We start from the raw sequence: 27,540 nt of genomic DNA on the forward strand, positions 1-27,540 counted from the left end.
ATATTTTTTTTCCAGTTACAAAGCAAGGGTTAACAGCCAAACAAAACTCATTATTTATGGCCCTGATTCTGTAGTTTACAGAAACACCCCATATGTGGTCATAAACCGCTGTACGGGCACACGGCAGGGTGCAGAAGGAAAGGAATGCCATACGGTTTTTGGAAGGCAGCTTTTGCTGGACTGGTTTTTTGACACCATGTCCCATTTGAAGCCCCCCTGATGCACCCCTAGAGTAGAAACTCCAAAAAAGTGACCCCATTTTAGAAACTACGGCATAGGGTGGCAGTTTTGTTGGTACTAGTTTAGGGTACATATGATTTTTGGTTGCTCTATATTACACTTTTTGTGTGCGGCAAGGTAACAAGAAATAGATTTTTTGGCACGTTTTTTTTTTTGTTATTTACAACATTCATCTGACAGGTTAGATCATGTGGTAATTTTATAGAGCAGGTTGTCACGGATGCGGCGATACCTAATATGTATAAAAATTTTTTTATTTATGTAAGTTTTACACAATAATTTCATTTTTAAAACAAAAAAAATGTTTTAGTGTCTCCATAGTCTAAGAGCCATAGTTTTTTCAGTTTTTGGGCGATTATCTTGAGTAGGGTCTCATTTTTTGTGGGATGAGATAACGGTTTGATTGGCATCTATTTGCGGTGCATATGAGTTTTTGATCACTTGCTATTACACTTTTTGTGACGTAAGATGACAAAAAATTGCTTTTTTTACACCGTTTTTATTTTTATTTTTTTACGGTGGTCACCTGAGGGGTTAGGTCATGTGATATTTTTATAGAGCCGGTCGATACGGACGCGGAAATACCTAATATGTATACTTTTTTTTATTTATTTAAGTTTTACGCAATGATTTCATTTTTGAAACAAAAAAAATCATGTTTTAGTGTTTCCATATTCTAAGAGCCATAGTTTTTTCAGTTTTTGGGAGATTATCTTGGGTAGGGTATGATTTTTGCGGGATGAGATGACGGTTTGATTGGTACTATTTTGGCGTACATGCGACTTTTTTGATCACTTTTATTACCTTTTTTGGGAAGTAAGGTGGGCAAAATTTCAATTTCCTAATAGTTTTTATTTTTTTATTTTTATGGCGTTCACCATGCGGGGAAAGTAACATGACCGTTTTATAGATCAGGTCGTTACGGACGCGGCGATACCAAACATGTGTAGGGAATTTTATTTTTTTTCATTTTTAATCAGTGATAAATGTGTTTTTTGATTTTTTCTTTTTTTTAACTTTTTTTCACTTTTTTTTTTACCCAAACCCTCTTGGTTCTTGAAGATCCAGTGGGTCTGATGTCTGTATAATACAGTACAGAACAATATATATTGTACTGTACTGTATTTTACTTACACTGAACAGATCTCTGCTTTTAGCATAGATCTGTTCAGCACCATGGACAGCAGGATGCCTGAGAGGCGTCCTGTTGCCATGGGAACCTTCCCCGTCTGCTCAGTACTGCTCAGAACTTCGCAGACGGGGAAGGGTAAGGAGGGGATCTGTCGGGGGGCTGTCTGGGAGCTCTCTCCCTCTCCATCGGGGGGCTGCAAAGGCACAGCAGCCCCCCGATGGGAGAGGGAGGGAGCTCCCTCTTACTGTTAACTTTTTCCATACAGCGGTCCATACGGACCGCTGTATGGAATGGGTTAAACGGCTGACATCGCATCATCGATGTCAGCCGTTTATACCAGGGTGCCAGCAATGTGCTGGCACCCTGGTATACCCACTGAACACCAACGATTATTCAAGGGGAGGCGGGAGGGGATCGCGATCCCGCCTGCCGCACCGCCCGCCTCCCGCACCGCCCCCACCGCCCACAACTCCCCCCGCTGCACCACCCGCCGGCAAAAAAATCATGCAGGGGTGCAGGGGGGGTGTAAAATATATATTTTAGGGACACTAAAGCTTCTGATCCCCGCGGTCCCGATAGAAAGCGCAGCAAACCGCAGGTCTGAATTGACCTGCGGTTTTCTGCGATCGCCGATGCGGGGGGGTCAAATGACATGGTTACGGGATGCCGGCTGAATGATTTCAGCCGAAATCCCGTTCCGATTAACCCCTGGGGCGCCGGAATACCGATTTTAAGTTATGACGTACCGGTACGTCATGGGTCCTTAAGGACTCGGGACCCATGCCGTACCGATACGTCCTAAGTCCTTAAGGGGTTAAAATGGAAAATCTGCCAAAAAAGTGAAATTTTGAAATTGTGTCTCTATCTTCCATTAAATCTTGTGCAACACCTGAAGGGTTACAGTAGTTTACGGCCACATATGGGGTGTTTCTGTAAACAGCAGAGTCAGGGCAATAAAGATACAGTCTTGTTTGGCTGTTAACCCTTGCTTTGTTAGTGTAAAAAATAGGTTAAAATTGAAATTTAGGCAGAAAAATGAAATTCTCAAATTTCATCCCCATTTGCCAATAACTCTTGTGCAACACCTAAAGGGTTAACGACGTATGTAAAATCAGTTTTGAATACCTTGAGGGATGTATTTTCTTAGATGTGGTCACTTTTAGGGAGTTTCTACTCTAGGGGTGCATCAGGGGGCTTCAAATGGGACATGGTGTATATAAACCAGTCCTTAAAAATCAGCCCTCCAAAAACCAAACGGCGCACCTTTCACTCTACGCCCTGCTGTGTGGCCGTACAGTAGTTTACGGCCACATATTGGATGTTTCTGTAAATGGCAGAGTCAGGGCAAAAAAAGATACAGTCTTGTTTGGCTGTTAACCCTTGCTTTGTTAGTGGAAAAAATGGGTTAAAATGAAAAATTAGACAAAAAAATGAAATTCTAAAATTTCCTCCCATTTGCCAATAACTCTTGTGCAACACCTAAAGGGTTAACAATGTATGCAAAATCAGTTTTGAATACCTTGAGGGGTGTAGTTTCTTACATGGGGTCATTTTTGGGTGGTTTCTATTATGTAAGCCTCGCAAAGTGACTTCAGACCTGAACTGGTCCCTAAAAATTGAGTTTTTGTAAATTTATGAAAAATTTCAAGATTTGCTTCTAAACTTCTAAGCCTTGTAACATCCTTAAAAAATAAAATATCATTCCCAAAATAATTCAAACATAAAGTAGACATATGGGGAATGTAAAGTCATCACAATTGTTTGGGGTATTGCTATGTATTACAGAAGTAGAGAAACTGAAACTTTGAAATGTGCAAATCTTTCAAAATTTTTGGTAAATTAGGTATTTTTTTGTGCAAAAAAAAAATATTTTTTTGACTTCATTTTACCAGTGTCGTGAAGTACAATATGTGACGAAAAAACTATCTCAGAAAGGCCTGGATAAGTCAAAGCGTTTTAAAGTTATGAGCACTTAAAGTGACACTGGTCAGATTTGCAAAAAATGGCCAAGTCCTTAAGGTGAAATAGGGCTGAGTCCTTAAGGGGTTAATATTTTTTTTTCCAGTTACAAAGCAAGGGTTAACAGCCAAACAAAACTCATTATTTATGGCCCTGATTCTGTAGTTTACAGAAGCACCCCATATGTGGTCGTCAACCGCTGTACGGGCACACGGCAGGGCGCAGAAGGAAAGGAATGCCATACGGTTTTTGGAAGGCAGGTTTTGCTGGACTGTTTTTTTTTACACCATGTCCCATTTGAAGCCCCCCCTGATGCACCCCTAGAGTAGAAACTCCAAAAAAGTGACCCCATTTTAGAAACTAAGGGATAGGGTGGCAGTTTTGTTGGTACTAGTTTAGGGTACATGTGATTTTTGGTTGCTCTATATTACACTTTTTGTGCGGCAAGATAACAAGAAATAGCTTTTTTGCCACGTTTTTTTTTTTTTTTGTTATTTATAACATTCATCTGACAGGTTAGATCATGTGGTAATTTTATAGAGCAGGTTGTCACGGATGCGGCGATACCTAATATGTATACAATTTTGTTTATTTATGTAAGTTTTATACAATAACTTCATTTTTAAAACCAAAAAAAGGTTTTAGTGTCTCCATAGTCTAAGAGCCATAGTTTTTTTTCAGTTTTTAGGCGATTATCTTGAGTAGTGTCTCATTTTTTGCGGGATGAGATGATGGTTTGATTGGCACTATTTTGGTGTGCATATGACTTTTTGATCGCTTGCTATTACACTTTTTGTGACGTAAGATGGCAAAAAATGGCTTTTTTTACACCGTTTTTATTTTTATTTTTTTACGGTAGTTACCTGAGGGGTTAGGTAATGTGATATTTTTATAGAGCCGGTCGATACGGACGCGGCGATACCTAATATGTATACTTTATTTTTATTTATGTAAGTTTTACACAATGATTTCATTTTTGAAACCAAAAAAAATCATGTTTTAGTGTTTCCATAGTCTAAGAGCCATAGCTTTTTCAGTTTTTGGGCGATTATCTTGAGTAGGGTCTCATTTTTTGCGGGATGAGATGACGGTTTGATTGGTACTATTTTGGCGTACATGCGACTTTTTTGATCACTTTTATTACCTTTTTTGGGAAGTAAGGTGGGCAAAATTTCAATTTTCTCATAGTTTTTATTTTTTTATTTTTATGGCGTTCACCATGCAGGGAAAGTAACATGACCATTTTATAGATCAGGTCGTTACGGACGCGGATGTTCAGATTAACCCCTGGGGCGCCGGATTGCCTATTTAAAGTTAGGACGTACCGGTACGTCCTGTGTCCTTAAGGACTCTGGAAATAGGGCGTACCGGTACGCCCTGTGTCCTTAAGGGGTTAATGAACGTGAGCTTGTCCACATTGGCTGTGGACAGGCGGCTGTGCTTGTCTGTGATGACGCCCCCTGCCGTGCTAAACACACGTTCAGATAATTTCACTGGCTGCAGGGCAGGCCAGCACCTCCAAGGCGTAAAGGGCAAGCTCAGGCCATGTGCCCAATTTGGAGACCCAGAAGTTGAAGGGAGCAGACCCATCATTCAGTACGTGTAGGCGTGTGCACACATACTGCTCCACCATGTTGGTGAAATGCTGCCTCCTGCTAAGACGTTCCATATCAGCTGGTGGTGCTGGTTGTTGTGGCGTGCTGACAAAGCTTTTCCACATTTCGGCCATGCTAACCCTGCCTTCTGAGGTGCTGGTGGTGCCCCAGCTGCGTTGGCGACCTCTTCCTCGCCCTCTGACTTCACCTTGTGCCTCCACTGTGCCCCCGCTGTCAGGTGGGAATGCCACCATCAGCACGTCTACCAGCGTGCGCTTGTACTCGCGCATCTTACGATCACGCTCCATTGACGGAATTAAGGATGGTACGTTGTCCTTGTAACAGGGATCCAGCAGCGTGGCCACCCAGTAATCAGCACAAGTTAGAATGTGGGCAACTCGGCGGTCATTGCGGAGAAACTGCAGCATGAAATCGCTTATGTATGCCAGGCTGCCCAGAGGCAACGAAAAGCTGTCCTCTGTGGGAGGTGTATCATCTGTGTCCTCGGTATCCCCCTATGTATGCACCAGTGATGGCCATGAGCTGGTCTGGGAGCCCCTCTGCTGTGAACATGGTTCCTCCTCCTCCATCTCCTCCTCCTCCTCCACCTCCTCATCCTCCAGAACTGTGCCCTAGCTGGACAATTGTGTACCTTGGGTTTGTGGGTGCAGGAACCCACCCTCGGAGCCACTTAAGAATGACTGGCCGGAAACTCTACGAAATGATCTTTCTTCCTCCTCCTCCTCCTGTGCCACATCCTCTTCCATCATCGCCAGGAGCGTTTTTTCAAGGAGGCATAGAAGTGGGATAGTTACACTGAGAACGGCGTTATCGGCACTGGCCATGTTGGTGGAGTACTCGAAACAGCGCAACAAGGAACACAGGTCTCGCATGGAGGCCCAGTCATTGGTGGTGAAGTGGTGCTGTTCCGCCGAGCGACTCACTCGTGCGTGCTTCAGCTGAAACTCCACTATCGCCTGCTGCTGCTCGCACAGTCTGGCCAGCATGTGCAAGGTGGAGTTCCACCTTGTGGGCACGTCGCATATGAGGCGGTGAGCGGGAAGGCCGAAGTTACGCTGCAGCGCTGACAGGTGAGCAGCAGCAGGGTGAGAACACCGAAAGCGCGCACAGACAGCCTGCACTTTATGCAGCAGCTCTGACATGTTGGGGTAATATTTAAGGAATCTCTGCACCACCAAATTCAGCACATGCGCCAGGCAAGGGATGTGTGTCAAACCGGCTAGTCCCAGAGCTGCTACGAGATTTCACCTATTATCGCACACCACCAGGCTGGGCTTGAGGCTGACTGGCACAAACCACTCATCGGTCTGTTGTTCAAGGCCTGTCCACAGCTCTTGTGCGGTGTGGGGTTTGTCCCCCAAACAGATAAGTTTTAAAACTGCTTGCTGTCGTTTACCCCTGGCTGTGCTGAAGTTGGTGGTGAAGGTGTTACGCTGACCGGATGAGAAGCTGGTAGAGGATGAGGAAGCAGAGTAGGAGGAGGAAGCAACAGTAGGCAAACTGAAGCACCCTGCAATCCTCGGTGGTGGAAGGACATGCGCCAAACTGCTATCCGCCTCAGGCCAAACTGCCACTGCATTTACCCAGTGTGCTGTTATAGAGATATTGCGGCCCTGACCGTGCTTACTGGTCCACGTATCCGTAGTCAGGTGCACCTTGCCACAGATGGCGTTGCGCAGTGCACACCTGATTTTGTCCCCTACTTGGTTGTGAAAGGAAGGGATGGCTCGACTTGAAAAGTAGTGGCGGCTGGGCACGACGTACTGTGGCACAGCCACCACCATAAGGCCTTTAAAACTATCCGTCTCCACCAGACAGAAAGACAGCATTTCAAAGGCAAGTAATTTAGAAATGCTGGCATTCAGGGATAGGGATCGCGGGTGGGTAGGGGGGTACTTCCTCTTCCTCTCCAGCGTTTGGGATATGGAGAGCTGAACGCTTCCGTGTGACATTGTGGAGATGCTTGGTGACTCAGGTGTTGGTGTTGCTGGCAGATCCTCTGTTTGTGGGGTGCCAGGTGGCACTGTCACTCCAGAGGTGGATGAAGAGGCCGTGACTGCAGCAGAAGAGGAAGCAGGAGGAGCCAGAGACCTTTCTTGGTTTTTGAGGTGTCTACTCCACTGCAGCTCGTGCTTTGCACTTAAATGCCTGGTCATGCAGGTTGTGCTCAGGTTGAGAACATTTATGCCTCGCTTCAGGCTCTGATTGCAAAGCTGTCTTGTCGTCAGCACATTGTCTGAAGAACTGCCACGCCAGGGAACTTCTTGGAGCTGGCTTTGGTGTGCTCGGTCCTATGCTGCGGTGGGCAGTAGGAGGTGTACTGTCTAGAGGACGGCCGCTCCGCTTTTGCACCCTGCTCCCTCTTCTGCTGTGCTGGTGGCTCTGTGCGACCACCGCCTCTTCCTCCGAACTATATCGGTCACTCGCATGACCTTGATTCCATGTGGGGTTGAGGACCTCACCATCCTCCACATCATCTTTCACCCAGTCTTCACCCCTGACTTCCTTGTCGGTCTGCACACTTTCGAAAGCCCCAGCAGTTGGCACCTGTGTTTCGTCATTATCCGAGACGTGCTGCAATGGTCCTCCCATGTACTCATCTTGAAAAATAAGTGGTTGGGCATCGGTGCACTCAATCTCTTCCACTTCTGGGGCATGGCTAGGTGGATGGCCCTGGGAAACCCTGCTAACAGAGTCATCAAAATGCAGAAGAGACTGCTGCATGACTTGGGGCTCAGACTGCTTGGCTGATTTGCAAGGGGGTGAGGTGAAAGACTGATGGACATTGGCTGCAGGTGCCAACTCTGATCTTTAAGCAGTAGACTGGGTGGGAGACAATATGAAGGTAATGGAGGCACTGTCAGCAACCAAATCTACCATCGCATGTACTTGTTATGGCCTCACCATTCGTAGATCTGCATTAGGCCCGACCACATACCGCTGAAGGTTTTGTAGCCTACTCGCACCTGAGGAAGGTGTTTCACTTGTGCGTATAGCTGACAAAGATCGACCACGTCCTTTCCCTGCAACAGGAGCTTCACCAGCAGCACCACGACCTGGGCCACGTTCCTTATTTGACGCTCTCCTCATATTTCTTGAATTTAGGATCTTGCCCAAAATGGGTGTTTAATTAATAGTAGAATAGAACGACAGTATGTAAAGGGTGTATCTCCCTTGGTCTGACCCATAGCAGGCCTCAATTAAAGATTTGTTTCCCCAAAATGGCTGTATTTCAAATGTCTGAATAAAACCCCTGTATATAAAGGGTTTATCTCACACGGCCTGAACCAGTGTAGGCCTGAATTAAAGATTTCTTTGCCCAAAATGGCTGTATTTTAAATGCCTGAATCAAACCCCTGTATGTAAAGGGTGTATCTCATACGTCCTGAACCTGTGTAGGCCTGAATAAAAGATTTATTTGCCCAAAATGGCTGTATTTCAAATACCTGAATCAAACCCCTGTACGTAAAGGGTGTATTTCACATGGCCTGAACCACTGTAGGCCTGAATTAAAGATTTATTTGCCCAAAATGGCTGTATTTCAAATGCCTGAATCAAACCCATGTATGTAGAATGTGTATCTCACTCGGCCTGAACCAGTGTAGGCCTGAATTAAAGATTTATTTGCCCAAAATGGCTGTATTACAAATGCCTGAATCAAACCCCTGTATGTAGAGGGTGTATCTCACACAGCCTGAACCAGTGTAGGCCTCAATTAAAGATGTATTTGCCCAAAATGGCTGTATTTTAAATGCCTGAATCAAACCCCTGTATGTAAAGGGTGTATCTCATACAGCCTGAACCAGTGTAGGCCTGAATTAAAAATGTATTTGCCCAAAATGGCTATATTTCAAATACCTGAATCAAACCCCTGTACGTAAAGGGTGTATTTCACATGGCCTGAACCACTGTAGGCCTGAATTAAAGATTTATTTGCCCAAAATGGCTGTATTTCAAATGCCTGAATCAAACCCATGTATGTAGAATGTGTATCTCACACGGCCTGAACCAGTGTAGGCCTGAATTAAAGATTTCTTTGCCCAAAATGACTGTATAGCAAATGCCTGAATCAAACCCCTGTATGTAGAGGGTGTATCTCACACAGCCTGAACCAGTGTAGGCCTGAATTAAAGATTTATTTGCCCAAAATGGCTGTATTTCAAATGCCTGAATCAAACCTCTGTATGTAGAGGGTGTATCTCACACGGCCTGAACCAGTGTAGGCCTGAATTAAAGATTTCTTTGCCCAAAATGGCTGTATTTCAAATGCCTGAATCAAACCCATGTATGTAAATGGTGTATCTCACACGGCCTGAACCAGTGTAGGCCTGCATTAAAGATTTCTTTGCCTAAAATGGCTGTATTTCAAATGCCTGAATCAAACCCCTGTATGTAGAGGGTGTATCTCACACGGCCTGACCCACTGTAGGCCTGAATTCAATATTGGAGCACCAAATGGCGGTATTTCAAATCTCTGAATCTAATCCAAATGTATTAAGGGTGTATCTCACAATAACATATGCAGCAAAGGCTGCCAAATAAACTTTTTTTGCCCAAACGGGTGTTTGTTTAATAACTCAATATGGCAGCGGTATATAACCCAGGAATTTCAAAGGTGCTTATGCTGCAAGGCCTGAAATATTGTGTATTTTGCCCCGAAAAGGGTGTTTTATTAATGAAATAATATAAGCCCTGTATATACATGGTGTATCTCACACGGCCTGACCCACTGTAGGCCTGAATTAAAGATTTATTTGCCCAAAATGGCTGTATTTCAAATGCCTGAATCAAACCCCTGTATGTAAAGGGTGTATCTCACACGGCCTGAACCACTGTAGGCCTGAATTAAATATTGGTGCACCAAATGGCGGTATTTTAAATCTCTGAATCTAACCCAAATGTATTAAGGGTGTATCTCACAATGACATCTGCATCAAAGGCTGCAAAAAAATTTTTTTTTTGCCAAAACAAGTGTTTGTGGACACAGCCTTATTTCACCTTAAGGACCAGGCCATTTTTTGCAAATCTGACCAGTGTCACTTTAAGTGCTGATAACTTTAAAACACTTTGACTTATCCAGGCCATTCTGAGATTGTTTTTTCATCACATATCGTACTTCATGACACTGGTAAAATGAAGTAAAAAATTTATTTATTTTTGCATAAAAAAATACCAAATTTACCAAACATTTTGAAAAATTAGCATTTTTCAAAGTTTCAGTTTCTCTACTTCTGTAATACATAGTAATACCCCCAAAAATTGTGATGACTTTACATTCCCCATATGTCTACTTCATGTTTGAATTATTTTGGGAATGATATTTTATTTTTTGGGGATGTTACAAGGCTTTTTTAGAAATCCAATTTTTAGGGACCACTACAGGTCTGAAGTCACTTTGCAAGGCTTACATAATAGAAACCACCCAAAAATGACACCATTCTATAAACTACACCCCTCAAGGTATTCAAAACTGATTTTACAAACTTCGTTAACCCTTTAGGTGTTGCACAAGAGTTATTGGCAAATGGGATGAAATTTGTGAATTTCATTTTTTTGCCTAATTTTCCATTTTAACCAATTTTTTCCACTAACAAAGCAAGGGTTAACAGCCAAACAAGACTGTATCTTTATTGCCCTCACTCTGCCGTTTACATAAAAACCCCCCATATGTGGCCGTAAACTACTGTACGGCCACACAGCGGGGCGTAGAGTGAAAGGTGCGCCGTTTTGTTTTTGGAAGGCAGATTTTGCTGGACTGGTTTATTTACACCATGTCCCATTTGAAGCCCCCCTGATGCACCCCTAGAGTAGAAACTCCATAAAAGTGACCCCATCTAAGAAATTACACCCCTCAAGGTATTCAAAACTGATTTTACAAACTTTGTTAACCCTTTAGGTGTTGCACAAGTTTAATGGAAATAGAGATACAATTTCCAAATTTCACTTTTTTGGCAGATTTTCCATTTTAATATTTTTTTTCCAGTTACAAAGCAAGGGTTAACAGCCAAACAAAACTCTTTATTTATGGCCCTAATTCTGTAGTTTATAGAAACACCCCATAAGTGGTTGTAAACAGCTGTACGGTCACACGGCAGGGAGCAGAAGGAAAGGAATGCCATATGGTTTTTGGAAGGCAGATTTTGCTGGACTGTTTTTTTTGACACCATGTCCCATTTGAAGCCCCCTTGATGCACCCCTAGAGTAGAAACTCCAAAAAAGTGACCCCATTTTAGAAACTACGGGGATAGGGTGGCAGTTTTGTTGGTACTAGTTTAGGGTACATATGATTTTTGGTTGCTCTATATTACACTTTTTGTGCGGCAAGGTAACAAGAAATAGCTTTTTTGGCCGAGTTTTTTTTTGTTATTTACAACATTCATCTGACAGGTTAGATCATGTGGTAATTTTATGTGGTAATGTGGTAATTTATGTGGTAATTTTATAGAGCAGGTTGTCACGGACGCGGCGATACCTAATATGTATACATTTTTTGAAACAAAAAAAATCATGGTTTTAGTGTTTCCATAGTTTAAGAGCCATAGTTTTTTCAGTTTTTAAGCGATTATCTTAAGTAGGGTATGATTTTTGCGGGATGAGATGACGGTTTGATTGTTACAATTTTGGCGTACATGCGACTTTTTTGATCACTTTTATAACCTTTTTTTGGGAAGTAAGGTGGGCAAAATTGCAATTTTATCATAGTTTTTTCATTTTTATTTTTATGGCGTTCACCGTTCGGGTAAAGTAACATGACCGTTTTATAGATCAGGTCGTTACGGACGCGGCGATACCAAACATGTGTAGAAAATTTTATTTTTTTTCATTTTTAATAAGTGATAAATGTGTTTTTTGATTTTTACTTTTTTTTCACTTTTTTTCACTTTTTTTTTGACCCAGACCCACTTGGTTCTTGAAGATCCAGTTGGTCTGATGTCTGTATAATACAGTACAGTACACTATATAGGGTACTGCACTTTGTCTGAACAGATCTTTGCCTTTAGCACAGATCTGTTCAGCACCATGGACAGCAGGATGCCTGAGAAAGCATCCTGTTGCCATGGGAACCTTCCCCGTCTGCCACAACTTCGCAGACGGGGAAGGGTAAGGACGGGTCTGTCGGGGGGCTCACTCCCTCTCCATCGGGGGGCTGGAAAGGCACAGCAGCCCCCCGATGGGAGAGGGAGGGAGCTCCCTGCGCTGTTAACCTTTTCCATACAGCGGTCCTTACGGACCGCGGTATGGAAAGGGTTAAACGGCTGACATCGCAGCACAGATGTCAGCCGTTTATACCAGGGGTGCCAGCAATGTGCTGGCACCCTGGTATACTCACTAGCCACCAACGATTATTCAAGGGGAGGCGGGCGGGGGATCGCGATCCCGCCTGCCGGACCGCCCGCCTCCCGTACCGCCCGCACCGCCCGCAACCCTCCCCCTGCACCTCCCACCGGGCTAAAATCATTCAGTATTGCAGTTGCCTGCCCGTATGTGAGAGGCCACAGGCCCACAGACTGTACTGTGTGCACACCACTCATATCGGGTGGCACAGTACCTTGCAGATAAAATAGTCAATAGATTTTTTCTCTGTAATATAATTGCAGTTGCCTGCCAGTGTGTGTCAGGCCCACTGACTGTACTGTGCCCACTGCCAGTGCCCACCACTCATATCGGGTGGCACAGTACCTTGCAGATAAAAAAAGTCATTTAATTTTTTTCTCTGTAATATAATTGCAGTTGCCTGCCAGTGAGTGTCAGACCCACAGACTGTACTGTGCCCACTGCCCACCACTCATATCGGGTGGCACAGTACCTTGCAGATAAAAAAGTCATTACATTTTTTCTCTGTAATATAATTACAGTTGCCTGCCAGTGAGTGTTAGGCCCACAGACTGTACTGTGCCCACTGCCCACCACGCATATAGGGTGGCACAGTACCTTGCAGATAAAAAAGTCATTTAATTTTTTCTCTGTAATTTAATTGCAGTTGCCTGCCAGTGAGTGTCAGGCTCACAGACTGTACTGTGCCCACTGCCCACCACTCATATCAGGTGGCACAGTACCTTGCAGATAAAAAAGTCATTTCATTTTTTCTCTGTAATATAATTGCAGTTGCCTGCCAGTGTGTGTCAGGCCCACTGACTGTACTGTGCCCACTGCCAGTGCCCACCACTCATATCGGGTGGCACAGTACCTTGCAGATAAAAAAGTCATTTAATTTTTTCTCTGTAAGATAATTACAGTTGCCTGCCAGTGTGTGTCAGGCTTACTGACTGTACTGTGCCCACTGCCAGTGCCCACCACTCACATAGGGTGGCACAGTACCTTGCAGATAAAGTAATTACATTTTTTCTCTGTAATATAATTGCAGTTGCCTGCAAGTGTGTGTCAGGCCCACTGACTGTACTGTGCCCACTGCCAGTGCCCACCACTCATATCGGGTGGCACAGTACCTTGCAGATAAAAAAGTCATTTAATTTTTTCTCTGTAATATAATTGCAGTTGCCTGCCAGTGTGTGTCAGGCCCACTAACTGTACTGTGCCCACTGCCAGTGCCAACCACGCATATCGGGTGGCACAGTACCTTGCAGATAAAGTAATTGAATTTTTTCTCTGTAATATAATTGCAGTTGCCTGCCAGTGTATGTCAGGCCCACTGACTGTACTGTGCCCACTGCCAGTGCCAAACACTCATATCGGGTGGCACAGTACCTTGCAGATAAAGTCATTTAATTTTTTCTCTGTAATATAATTGCAGTTTCCTGCCAGTGTGTGTCAGACCCACAGACTGTACTGTGCCCACTGCCCACCACTCATATCGGGTGGCACAGTACCTTGCAGATAAAAAGTAATTACATTTTTTCTCTGTAATATAATTGCAGTTGCCTGCCAGTGTGTGTCAGGCCCACAGACTGTACTGTGCCCACTGCCCACCACTCATATAGGGTGGCACAGTACCTTGCAGATAAAAAAGTCATTACATTTTTTCTCTGTAATATAATTGCAGTTGCCTGCCAGTGTTTGTCAGGCCCACTGACTGTACTGTGCCCACTGCCAGTGCCAACCACCCATATCGGGTGGCACAGTACCTTGCAGATAAAAAAGTCATAAAATTTTTTCTCTGTAATATAATTGCAGTTGCCTGCCAGTGAGTGTCAGGCCCACAGACTGTACTGTGCCCACTGCCCACCACTCATATCAGGTGGCACAGTACCTTGCAGATAAAAAAGTCATTTCATTTTTTCTCTGTAATATAATTGCAGTTGCCTGCCAGTGTGTGTCAGGCCCACTGACTGTACTGTGCCCACTGCCAGTGCCCACCACTCATATCGGGTGGCACAGTACCTTGCAGATAAAAAAGTCATTTAATTTTTTCTCTGTAAGATAATTACAGTTGCCTGCCAGTGTGTGTCAGGCTTACTGACTGTACTGTGCCCACTGCCAGTGCCCACCACTCACATAGGGTGGCACAGTACCTTGCAGATAAAGTAATTCAATTTTTTCTCTGTAATATAATTGCAGTTGCCTGCAAGTGTGTGTCAGGCCCACTGACTGTACTGTGCCCACTGCCAGTGCCCACCACTCATATCGGGTGGCACAGTACCTTGCAGATAAAAAAGTCATTTAATTTTTTCTCTGTAATATAATTGCAGTTGCCTGCCAGTGTGTGTCAGGCCCACTAACTGTACTGTGCCCACTGCCAGTGCCCACCACGCATATCGGGTGGCACAGTACCTTGCAGATAAAGTAATTGAATTTTTTCTCTGTAATATAATTGCAGTTGCCTGCCAGTGTATGTCAGGCCCACTGACTGTACTGTGCCCACTGCCAGTGCCAACCACTCATATCGGGTGGCACAGTACCTTGCAGATAAAGTCATTTAATTTTTTCTCTGTAATATAATTGCAGTTGCCTGCCAGTGAGTGTCAGGCCCACAGACTGTACTGTGCCCACTGCCCACCACTCATATCGGGTGGCATAGTACCTTGCACGCATAGTACCACTAATCTAAAAAAAATGACAGGCAGAGGCAGGCCACCCCGCAGGGGCCATCGTGGTCGTGGTGCTGTGATTTCCTTTGGCCCTAGAATAATGTCCAGTGTTCAGAGGCCACATACCCTGAACTCGAAAAGTTCTGAGGACATAGTTGACTGGCTTACACAGGACACCCAATCTTCTACAGATTCCGCTCGGAACCTTGACGCACCATCCTCCTCCAGCTCAGCTTCGGGCACCTCTCAAGTTACCACTCGCCCGCCTGCCGCCACCACCAACACTAGCACCACAGCTGCTTCACTTGATCTGTCAGAGGAGTTATTTACACATCAGTTGGAAGAAATGAGTGATGCGCAACCATTATTGCCAGAGGATGTAGATAACAGGGATATGTCTCAGTCAGGCAGCATTACACACATGGACGTACGGTGTGATGTTGATGATGTTGTACCTGATGCTGCTTCCTTTGCTGAGTTGTCAGATACAAGTGAAGCGGTTGATGATGACGATGTGTCCGTGGATGTCATGTGGGTGCCCGCTCGAAGAGAAGAAGAACAGGGGGAAAGTTCAGATGGGGAAACAGAGAGAAGGAGGAGATGAGTTGGAAGCAGGGGGAGGTCGTCGCAAGGAGCTAGTGGCACAGTCAGACAGCATGCATCGGCACCCGGGGTCAGCCAGAAAGCACGCCAATCAACGCATGCTGTTGCCACCACCAGAATGCCGTCATTGCAAAGCTCAGCAGTGTGGCATTTTTTTGGTGTGTCTGCCTCTGATAATAGCAATGCCATTTGTAACCTGTGCCAAAAGAAACTGAGTCATGGGAAGTCCAACACCCACCTAGGTACAACTGCTTTGTGAAGGCACATGATCTCACATCACAAACGCCTATGGGATCAACACATGATGAGTACAAGCAGCACACAAACTCAAAGCCACCATCCTCCTCATGGTCCAGCATCTTCAGCCACGTCAACCACTGCTGTCCTCCTTGCCCCCTCTCAACCATCCGCCACTCCGCCTCTCACCTTCAGCAGTTCCTGCTCATCTGCCCACAGTCAGGTGTCTGTCAAGGAAATGTTTGAACGTAAGAAGTCAATGTCACAGAGTCACCCCCTTGCCCGGCGTCTGACAGCTGGCTTGTCGGAACTCTTAGCCCGCCAGCTTTTACCATACAAGCTGGTGAAGTCTGAGGCCTTCAAAAAATTTGTAGTTATTGGGACACCGCAGTGGAAGGTACCCGGGTCGAATTTTTTTTTTCACAAAAGGCAATCCCCAGCCTGTACTCTATTGTGGAAAAGAAAGTCATGGCATGTCTGCCACACAGTGTTGGGGCGAGGTTCCATCTGACCACTGATACCTGGTCTGCAAAGCACGGTCAGGCCAGGTATATCACGTACACTGCGCATTGAATAAACCTGCTGACGGCTGCCAAGCATGGAATGTGTGGCTCTGCAGAGGAGTTGGTGACACCGCCACAACTCGCAGGCAGGCCTGCTGCCACCTCCTCTACTCCTCCTACTCCATCCTCTTCGCTAACCTCCTCGGCTGAGTCCTCTTCTGCTGCTGCGTCTTGCTCCACATAAACTGCACCCCCCCAGCTCCCCAGGGACTATTCCACATCCCGGATACGACAGTGTCACGCGTCTTGGCGTTGACTTGCCTGAAAGCAGAGAGTCACACCAGACCAGCACTCCTGTCCGCCCTGAACGCACAGGTGGATCAGTGGCTGACTCCGCACCAACTGGAGATCGGCAAAGTGGTGTGTGACAACGGAAGCAATTTGTTGGCGGCATTGAATTTGGGCAAGTTAACACATGTGCCGTGCATGGCACATGTGTTGAATCTGATCGTACAACGCTTTGTGCATAAGTACCCAGGCTTACAGGACGTCCTCAAGCAGGCCAGGAAGGTGTGTGGCCATTTCAGGCGTTCCTACACGGCCATGGCGCACTATTCAGATATTCAGCAGCGAAACAACATGAGGAGCTTGATTTGCGACAGCCCGACATGTTGGAATTCAACACTCCTAATGTTCGACCGCCTGCTCCAACTAGAAAAAGCCGTCAACGAGTATTTGTATGACCGGGGTTCTAGGACAGCCTCTGCAGAGCTGGGTATTTTTTTGTTACGTTACTGGACGCTCATGCGCAATGCCTGTAGGCTCATGCGTCCTTTTGAGGAGGTGACAAACCTAGGCACCATCAGCGACATCATCCCATTTGTTTTCTTCCTGGAGCAAGCCATGCGAAGAGTGCTGGATCAGGCCGTAGATAAGCACGAAGAGGAAGAGTTGTGGTCACCATCACCACCAGAAACAGCCTTATCAGCATCGCTTGCTGGACCTGCGGCAACGCTGGAAGAGGAGTCTGAGGAAGAGGAGTCAGAGGAGGAATGTTGCTTTGAGGAGGAGGAAGACCAACCACAGCAGGCATCCCAGGGTGCTTGTTGTCACCTATCTGGTACCCGTGGTGTTGTACGTGGCTGGGGGGGAAGAACAGACCTTCAATGAGATCAGTGAGGACGAGGAACGGGACATGAGTAGCTCGGCATCCAACCTTGTGCAAATGGGGTCTTTCATGCTGTCATGCCTGTTGAGGGACCCTCATATAAAAAGGCTGAAGGAGAACGACCTGTACTGGGTGGCCACGCTACTAGACCCCCGGTATAAGCAGAAAGTGGCTGAAATGTTACCGAATTACCAGAAGTCGGAAAGGATGCAGCAGTTCCAAAACAAGTTAAAAAGTATGCTTTACACAGCATATAAGGGTGATGTCACAGCACAACGGGAATCTAACAGGGGAAGAGGTGAAAGTAATCCTCCTCCTACCACGACCACGCCGGCAAGGACAGGACGCTTTACAGACGTGTTGTTGATGGAGGACATGCAGAGCTTTTTAAGTCCTACCCATCGCCACAGCCCTTCGGGGTCCACCCTCAGAGAACGACTCGACCGACAGGTAGCAGACTACCTCGCCTTAACTGCAGATATCGACACTCTGAGGAGCGATGAACCCCTTGACTACTGGGTGGGCAAGCTTGACCTGTGGCCTGAGCTATTCCAAATTGCAATAGAACTTCTGGCCTGCCCCGCTTCAAGTATCCTGTCAGAAAGGACCTTCAGCGCAGCAGGAGGTATTGTCACTGAGAAGAGAAGTCATCTAGGTCAAAAAAGTCTAGATTACCACACCTTTATTAAGATGAATGAGGCATGGATCCCGAAGGGACTGACAGTGGGGGATGCATTTGACTAAAAAAGGCCTGATGAGATGAGCTGCCTTGGGCTAAAAATGGTCCACACGCTGCTGTATTTTATCTCTGCATGCCGGATGACTTGCGTGACTTATCCGCCACCAGCTAGGGTTCAAGCCGCAATGTTTTAGTGCACTTTCTGCCTGGAAAACATAAATTTTTCTGGCCGCTGCTACAGCAGCGGCTGCAACAATACCTGATTTTTCAGGCATGTGTACAGGCCTAATTTTTCTGGCCTCTGGTGCTGCACTGTGGCTGCAAAAAACAAAACAAAAAAAAAGGCACATACATGTGTCAATTCCCCTTCGTGATCGTTACCTTGTTGTGGTGAAGGGGCTTGCGTATCACAATGAAGCGACCACCTCTATGAGTGTGTTGGCAATGGCAATGTTGGCACACCCCAGATGATAAGGTCCTTGCTTTATTGTGAACAGACCAAAAGCGATCGGCTGGATAATTTTGCATAGAGAAAAAACATTAATTTTCTTTGTGATCATCTAAGGTGATCATTAAAGCCTACTAGGCCAACAATGGGCCCACACTGCAGGATCATTGTTTTCTGGGTCACTTAACTGTCACTGAACTACCTCAGCACGACCATAGGCTTTGAAAAACCCCCATCGCCTGCAATCTCCCAAACGTGCGCACGAGCACAGTCATCACTACACCAAGATTAACGCATAGAGGAATAAAATTTTATGTCATGAGTGTGTCAACTATTGACAACTCTTTGCGGTTGTCTAAAATCTACTCCATACACATCCCCTGATAGGGGACGTAACAGGGATTAAACTGATAGGAATAGTACTACTTAACACACCACTCATATCTGGTGGCACAGTACATTGCACGTCGAACGTGCAGTGCCCCAAATTGGAAGTAGGAGGACCAACCAAGCATCTTTTTCCATCTCCCGGTTCCTAAAATCTATTACATAGACCGGCCCCTGATAGGGGACGTAACAGGGATTAAACTGATAGGAATAGTACTACTTAACACACCGCTCCTATCTGGTGGCACAGTAGATTGCACGCGCAGTGCCCCAAATTGGAAGTAAGATGACTGACCAAGCATCTTTTTCCATCTCCCGGTTCCTAAAATCTATTCCACACACCGGCCCCTGATAGGGGGCAAAACAGAGATTAAACTGTTAAGAACAGATTTTTTTTAATAAAAAAAAAAAGAGGACAGCCTCTGCGGAGCTGGGTATTTTTTGGCCGCGTTACTGAACGCTCATGCACCATGGCTGTAGGCTCATGCGTCCTTTTGCGGAGGTGACAAACCTGGTCAGTCAAACCCAAGGCAACATAATCAACCTCATCCCATATGCATTTTTTCTGGAGCATGCCCTGCGAAGAGTGCTGGATCAGGCCGTAGTTGAGCATGAAGAGGAAGAGTTGTGGTCACCATCACCACCAGAAGCTGCCTTGTCGTCGTCGATTGCTGGACCTGTGGCAACGCAGAGAGAGGAGTCTGAAGAAGAGGAGTCAGAGGAGGAAGGTGGCTTTGAGGAGGTGGAAGACAAACCACAGCAGGCGTCCCAGGGGGCTTGTTGTCACCTTTTAGGGACCCTTGGTGTTGTATGTGGCTGGGTGGAGGAAGAGACCTTCAATGACATCAGTGAGGACAAGGAACGGGACATGGCTAGCTTGGTATCCAACTTTGTGCAAATGGGGAGTTTGCGGTTGTGCAAATGCACTGTTTGCGGTGCGTTAAATGGGGAGTTTGGTCTGTCACTGTGAAGCGGGCGTAACCCTTGCACTACCTGATCGATACAACATCATTCCTGATCGAATACACACACTGGATGTTTTAAAGCACGTTATTCCAAACAATTTAGGAATGTTAGGTGATTTATGCCCTTTTTGGATTAAAACCCGACTCTGCGTCAACTACGTAATTTTCCATGGGAGTTTTGCCATGGATCCCCCTCCGGCATGCCACAGTCCAGGTGTTAGTCCCCTTGAAACAACTTTTCCATCACTATTGTGGCCAGAAAGAGTCCCTGTGGGTTTAAAAATTTGCCTGCCTATTGAAGTCTATGGAGGTTCGCCCGGTTCGCCCGTTCGCGAACATTTGCGAAAATTCGTGTTCGCCGTTCGCGAACGGAAAATTTTATGTTCGCGACATCTCTATTCCCCCTATGCTGCACTGTGTGTGCCCCCTGCCCTGTATTGTGCCCGCTATGCTGTACTGTCCCCCCTGCCCTTTAGTGTGCCCCCTATGCTGCATTTTACCCCCTATGTTGCACTGTGCGTCCCCCCCCCTTGTCCGGTACTTTACCCCCTATACTATACTGTGCCCTGTACATTGCAGCCTCCCTTCTCTGTCTCTAGTGCTTGCCACTTGGCACTATCATGGCACACTAAGGCCGGTTTCACATCACGTTTTGCCATTCGTCTAATGCAGGAGTAGGCAACCTACGGCACTCCAGCTGTTGTGAAGTTACAACTCCCAGCATGCATTATTGCTCTGTTCTTCTCATAACTCCCATAGAAATTAATGGAACATGCTGGGAATTGTGGTTTCACAACAGCTGGAATGCCGAAGGTTTCTGACCCCTGGTAATGTATACATAAAATGTATATGTTAACAGGTGACTGACAACATAAAAAAAAATGATACGTTAATATACAAGGTGGGCCATTTATATGGATACACCTTAATAAAATGGGAATGGTTGGTGAAATTAACTTCCTGTTTGTGGCACATTAGTATATGTGAGGGGGGAAACTTTTCAAGATGGGTGGTGACCATGGCGGCCATTTTGAAGTCGGCCATTTTGAATCCAACTTTTGTTTTTTCAATAGGAAGACGGTCATGTGACACATCAAACTTATTGGGAATTTCACACGAAAAACAATGGTGTGCTTGGTTTTAACGCAACTTTATTCTTTCATGAGTTATTTACAAGTTTCTGACCACTTATAAAATGTGTTCAATGTGCTGCCCATTGTGTTGGATTGTCAATGCAACCCTCTTCTCCCACTCTTCACACACTGATAGCAACACCGCAGGAGAAATGCTAGTACAGGCTTCCAGTATCCGTAGTTTCAGGTGCTGCACATTTCGTATCTTCACAGCATAGACAATTGCCTTCAGATGACCCCAAAGATAAAAGTCTAAGGGGGTCAGATCGGGAGACCTTGGGGGCCATTCAACTGGCCCACGACGACTAATCCACTTTCCAGAAAACTGTTCATCTAGGAATGCTCGGACCTGACACCCATAATGTGGTGGTGCACCATATTGCTGGAAAAACTCAGGGAACGTGCCAGCTTCAGTGCATAAAGAGGGAAACACATCATCATGTAGAAATTTTGCATATCCAGTGGACTTGAGGTTTCCATTGATGAAGAATGGCCCCACTATCTTTGTACTCCATATACCACACCATACCATCAATTTTTTTTCTTCCAAACAGTCTTGGAGGGATCTATCCAATGTGGGTTAGTGTCAGACCAATAGCGGTGGTTTTGTTTGTTAACTTCATCATTCACATACAAGTTTGCCTCATCACTGAACAAAATCTTCTGCGTAAAACTGAGGGTCCTGTTCCAATTTTAGTTTTGCCCATTCTTAAAACTTAGTGCGCCGATCTGGGTCATCCTCGTTGAGATGCTGCAGTAGCTGGAGTTTGTAAGGGTGCCATTTGTGAGTAGCTAATATCCCCCGAAGGGATGTTCGACTAATGCCACTCTCCAGTGACATGCGGCGAGTGCTACGCTGTGGGCTCTTGCTGAATGAAGCTAGAACAGCCACTGATGTTTCTTCATTAGAGACAGATTTTATGCGTCCACATTTTGGCAAATCCAACACTGAACCAGTTTCACGAAACTTAGCAAGCAGTTTGCTAACTGTAGCATGGGAGATGGGTGGTCTCGTATGGTTTCTTGCATTGAAATCTGCTGCAATGACCCGGTTACTGCGTTCACCAGACATCAACACAATTTCTATCCGCTCCTCACGTGTTAACCTCGGCGACATGTCAATGGCTGTAAACAAAGAGAAACTTGTAAATAACTAATGAAAGAATAAAGTTACATTAAAACCAAGCACACCATTGTTTTGCGTGTGAAATTCCCAATAATGTGATGTGTCACATGACCCTCTTCCTATTGAAAAAACAAAAGTTGGATTCAAAATGGCTGACTTCAAAATGGCCGCCATGGTCACCACCCATCTTGAAAAGTTACCCCCCTCACATATACTAATATGCTACAAACAGGAAGTTAATATCACCAACCATTCCCATTTTATTACAGTGTATCCATATAAATGGCCCACCCTGTATAATTTCTTTTTTTAACAGACTTTGCAGGATACAAAAGCGTAGTGTGCTGCGCTTTTGTTCTCCCATTTTCCAACGTAAACATCAAACAGGTGGCAAAAATGTGATGTGAACTCTCCCTTACATATGCACATATAGGATGCCTGGATAGTCATGGAGGTGGGGGCCCCATAAATTTTTTGCTGTGGGGCCCAGTCAGTTCTAGCTATGCCCTGGCTGGCAGGGCCGGCCGCTCTGACTCTCCTGCGCTGCGCAGCCCCGCCATCCTAATCCGTATTCTGCAGTAACTGAACTTTAAAACAGCGCTCATGATCTCATTACTATCTTACACACTCAGCTCCGGAAACATGGAGTGCGGGCGGCGCTCGCTAACTGACGTCACGCGCCTGCTCCTCCCACTAGGCCGCGCCGATGAGCGCTGATTTAAAGTTCAGTTACTGCAGGATACAAATTACTGAGGGAATGATCTGTGGGGTTGCCCAGATGGCTAGACCCTTCACAGTAGTTATTAACCCCTTAAGCAGTCCTCCATTCACTGAAGGGGGACTGCTGAAAGAGGTTAATAACTATTGTGAAGGGAGGACTGCTGAAAAGGGTTAATAACTACTGTGATGGGGGACTGATGAAAGGGGTTAATAACTACTGTGAAGGCCCATGGGGGTGTGGCTTCATGGGGTGGGGGCTTGGCTTCACAGGGGCGTGATACAATGGGCTTGTGCCCCGGATGTTTTCAGACCCTAGCAATGCCCCTGATAATGGCATTGTTGCAGTAAAATGCCTTTGCATCTTTGCTGATCGCTATCTTTCAATCATATAATGCATTCAAAAACATGGGCATATTGACACACTGAAATGCTCTGAAAATTCACAACTAAATACTGCAAATTGAAAAAAGTTATTTTTATTTTTTTAAAGGGAAATTGATCAGTATTTGTTGCAGACTATGGTATTGGAATACTGGCAATAAACCTATGAACTGCAGAAACTTGTGATTTTCACACAAAAAAAAGCTTGGTGTCCATATACAGAAAACATATGTGTTTGTAATGTAGAACTTAGTTGTCAGCTGTATAAACTATTAAAAACAACATACAATTCACAGTGATCAGTTTCTCCCTCACAATTAAACCTTAAAATGTATCCAGTTATAACTCCCTATTTTCTTCCTATACTGTCCCTGTAGTATCCCTAGTAGCTAATACCTTATATGTCTGCAATAGATTTTTTTTTGTCAGACACAGCAACAATACTTTCTGTCACATACCTAGGTTCTCACAGAATAGTGCTTCTTCCTTCTGAGCAAAAGGAACCGACTGAATAATGCTCCCTGATTGGCTGATCAAGGTGTCTGTCAGACTCTTATCCATTCTCTCCTCCCTCTCAGCATCGTGTGATCCTCTATCTTCTTCCTTCCTAAGATTTTACCCGCCTATTATGCAATGTAAAATGGTGCTGGACGTCACTTTTCATTATTCATCAGAAGCAATAACTATATCAGAAGAAGCAATAGCTGTTAAGATGCAGTACAAAATGTTTCCATTTTTGGGGAGTAGCAACAGGTTTGTTGTTATTCTAACAAGAATTTGTGGTCAGAACCTACACGAGTGGAAGATGCCCAACCACCACCCCCCTACCTAATTGGCCTGAGGTGTCCCTTGGCCTCACTAGGTCGGTATGCCTGAAAAAGGGGGCACACTCTGAATGTGATGATAAAATGACTGAATGAAGAATGGGAATGGGTGGGCAGGGGACGTCCGAATGCCGACGTGCTGCCTGGGAGAGCCGGACCGCTTATGACAGGTACCGGCCCCTCCCACAAATCCAGGCTAGCCTGCAGCCAGCCTTAACACTTGTGGTCAAACCTACACGAGTGGAAGATGCCCAACCACCACCCCCCTACCTAATTGTCCTGAGGTGTGCCTTGGCCTCACTAGGTCGGTATGCCTAAAAAAGGGGGCAAAACCCACCAGTGAGGGAAGGATTGGCCTGACGTGCTACTCTGCCAACGAACTGAATGCTTGGACCAGCTCCACCTGAGGCTCTGGGATATACCGTGCAAAGCACCCCGAGCGCCAGCGCCCCAAGTGTTTGATGATATGCACCGGGACTCCATGCTTGGACGCTGCGGATGCTGCACCGATGCGGAAAGAATGCCCCGAGAATTGAGCCGGATTCAATCCTATATTGGACAACAGGATGCGAATGTGCTTGATGAACTGGCTAGACGTCAGTGGACCAACAGGGAATGGGAGTAACGGGTCGGTGGGGCTGTGAAGACTAATGGCCAGCAAGAGGTTGTCCAAGACTGTCACTGGACACCATGCGTTTGTGGTCTGGAAGAACTTAACTACATAGCCGGGACCTACCTGCCTGGTTTTGTTGTGAAGCAACTGCAAATGAAAGTTACTGCCCATCCTGACTAAATCTCCCTTGCGGAGAGCCACCGCCCCTTGTCTGGCCTGTGTCACTTCACCTGGTCTTAAAAACCCGTAAAATGCCAAGTACATTGCTGCCTTGATCACCAGGCTGGGAAGGACTCCGAATGGTGACAATGTGAGAACTTCCTACAGACTACGAAACGTGTCCCCCGTAACAGGTTTACGGACCGACTTAAGCGTGACCTGGCTCTTCTGAATGCCTCTGAGGATGGCCTTGATCAGGTGAGCCGAAAATATAGAGGGTCTGTCTGGCTCTTGAAGTGCCAAAAAATGCTGCACCCCTGCCAAATATAGCCTGATAGTATTGTAGGATAGAGCCAATACCGAATGACAATATGACACGAAAGCCACCATATACTTGACCTGGCCAGTGTCACCCCTAGGATATGCCAACTGAAAATTCGAGAAAACCACCCACGCTCGGCGGTACGACCTCAACGTACTGGCCGACAAAGACTTCGTAATGAGTGAACTGGCGACCACCATCAGAGAGTCTAATCCAAGACCAGCAGCCACCAGTCCGGTACCGGGGTGCCCACTGAGTCTGCTTCTGGGTTCTGTAAGAAAAAGCGTGAAAAATCAAAACGAGATAATGCATCAGCTGCAACATTGCTGACCCCGTCCAAAAACAGGGCATGAAAATGAAACCCCTGTTCCAGAGCTATCCAGGTCAATCTACGCATGAAAGACATGATGAGTAAAGATTTAGATCTACCATTGTTAATGATCTCTGCAGTCGCCATGTTGTCAGTGTGGAAAACCACCGTGTGACCCGACCACCTATGCCCCCAAACTATAGCTGCTGCTACGATAGGATAGATCTCGAACAATGCCGACGTCTGAGAAAACCCTGGCATCTGTAGCACGTGCGTGGGCCATGAGCCGGTGAACCAATGTGAGCCAAATATGGCCACAAAACCTACCGAGGCAGCCGCGTCTGAAAATACGTGTGGAGAATCAGAAGTGGCCCTCGGAATAAACATGGAAATGCCATTCCACCCGCTGAGAAATCTGTCCCACATGAACAGATCTGCTCGGGCGTCCAAATCACTGGTCTGTTGTAATAAGACTAGCAATCTTGAAATGAATGATCTACCCAGAGGAATGATCCTCATGGCAAAGTTTAACATGCCCAACAGAGACTGCAATTCTCTCTTGGTGCAAACCTGAGACATGAGCAAGGAACGGACACCTGACTTGATTCTGTCGAGTTTGTCCTGTGGCAGACTGGCTGACATGGAGCGTGAATCCAGAGAGATCCCCAAGAACGTGACAACCTGCGCAGGCCCTTCTGTTTTGTGTTCAGCCACCGGAATGTTTAACTCCTTGAAGACTTGCAAGAGAACCTGCAAGTCAACAGGCGCTTGTGAGGGTTCTTCGATCAACAGAAAATCATCCAGGTAGTGAATGACATTCTGGCAACCCCGTTCCAACAAAATCCATTCCAGTGCCTGCGCAAACTTGTCAAACAGACTGGGACTGCTCTTGGAACCAAACGTCAACTTGGTGGCGAAATAGTATGCATCTCTCCATTTGATGCCATGCCACTGCCAGAAAGATGGGTTAATGGGCAGCAGTTTGAACGCATCAGAGACATCTGCTTTGGACAGCCAGTCTGAAGAATGACCTGGATAGCCTGGTCCACGGAAGTATACTTCAAAGAAAATTCCTCGGACGGAATCAACGAGTTGAGACTTGGAACGTGGGAAGAATGTGGAGCAGACAAATCATAAATCAAACAAAATTTATTAGAATATTTTCCCTGCACCACCCCCACCGGGCTCACCCTCCAAGTGCAGAAAGGAGGGGACTGGAAAGGACCAATGATGAAACCCTTTTCCAGCTCAACTGCAAAGAGTGAATCCACCAGACCATCATGTTTAGAAGCCGACTGCAAGTTGGGGCATTCATGAGTCTGCTGAGGCAAGGTGATGAGCCCAGTGTGGAACCCCCGTGAAAACCCTTCCACCAGGAATATACGGAATGGCTGAACCGGATGAAGCCACAGCAGCTGGTCTAGTACCTCCACATTCACCCGGCTCAGTCATGCCGGCTTCAATGTGCAGACCGTGACCGGATGTGCCCTAAAACATGTGGCACAGACATGCAGGAGCCTGCACTGGCTGAAATTGCAGATGGCATAATTAAAGTTATTGTAGAGCTGGGCTTTGCCTAAAGAGTGAATGGGTCTACCTAGCTTGTCAAACTGGGTTGATTGCTGGCTAGGACCCGGGTTGATCCCACCTCTGGAGGTACTGGGGGCGGCTGTGAGGTCAGCCAATGGGCACCAAAGCGGTAGTATGAGCAGGAGACTGACATGTAGCGCACATCGGGGACTTCAAACTGGCGAAGTGCCTACAAAATAGTTCCATGTCGATATTGCTCCAGTCTGTGACTACCTGGAACTGGGCCCAAATGGTTGCCGCTTTGGCCGAGAAGGACCTATGATAATCATAGAACGCCGAACCCCCGTACTTGTGCGCCAAATCTACCACCCTGTAGAGGTAAATGTCCAACTCTTCTCTCCTGTTAGGGCTAGCAGAACACAAAACGTCTCTGAACAGGCTGAAGGCCAGGACGAACTCGGCCAGAGACAGTTTGCGACTGAGCCTGGGGTCCTTGGAC

This window comes from Bufo bufo, chromosome 2, assembly GCF_905171765.1.
Source record: "Bufo bufo chromosome 2, aBufBuf1.1, whole genome shotgun sequence".
Taxonomy (NCBI): domain Eukaryota; kingdom Metazoa; phylum Chordata; class Amphibia; order Anura; family Bufonidae; genus Bufo; species Bufo bufo.